The sequence below is a fragment of the Orycteropus afer genome, unplaced genomic scaffold, assembly GCF_000298275.1.
Source record: "Orycteropus afer afer isolate SDZICR_OR568_19922 unplaced genomic scaffold, OryAfe1.0 scaffold00511, whole genome shotgun sequence".
Lineage (NCBI taxonomy): Eukaryota > Metazoa > Chordata > Mammalia > Tubulidentata > Orycteropodidae > Orycteropus > Orycteropus afer.
This window is the reverse complement of record NW_006922098.1, coordinates 1,313,245-1,314,049: the sequence shown is the minus strand read 5'-3', so window position 1 is coordinate 1,314,049 and position 805 is coordinate 1,313,245.

Sequence of the window (805 nt, the reverse complement as noted above, 5' to 3'; positions counted from 1 at the left end):
TCTTCTTCGGTCTTCCTTATTCATCGTCCAGCTTTTATATGCATATGAGGCAATTGAAAATACCATGGCTTGGGTTAGGCACACTTTAGTCTTCAAGGAGATGTCTTTGCTCTTCAGCACTTGAACGAGGTCTTTTGAGACAGATTTTCCCAATGAAAAATGTCTTCTGATATCTTGACTCCTGCTTCCATTGGTGTTGATTGTAGAATCAAGTAATATGAAGTCTTTGACAACTTCAATCTTTTCTCCACTTATCTTGATGCCGTGAATAGGTGCAGTTGTGAGGATTGTTGTTTTCTTTCTATTAAGATGCAATCCATACTGCAGACTGTAGTCTTCAATCTTCATCAGTAATTGTTTCAAGTCATCCTCACTTTCAGCAAGCAAAGTTGTGTCATCTGTGTATCTCAGGTTGTTAGTGAGTTTTCCTCCAATACTGATGCCACGTTCTTCTTCATATAGTCCAGCTTCTCGGATTATTTGCTCAGCATACAGACTGAATAAGTATGGTGAAAGGATACAACTGTGACACACACTCTTCCTGATTTTAAATCATGCAGTATTCTCTTGTTCTGTTTGAACAACAACCTCCTGGTCTATGTACAGGTTCTTTATTAGTACAATTAAGTGTTCTGAAATTCCTATTCTTCTCAATGTTATCCATAATTTGTTATGATCCACACAATAGAATGCTTTTGCATAGTCAATAAACACAAGTAAACATCATTCTGGTATCCATCTGACATCAGCAATGATATCCCTCATTCCACATCCTCTTCTGAATCCAGCTTGCATTTCTGGAGGT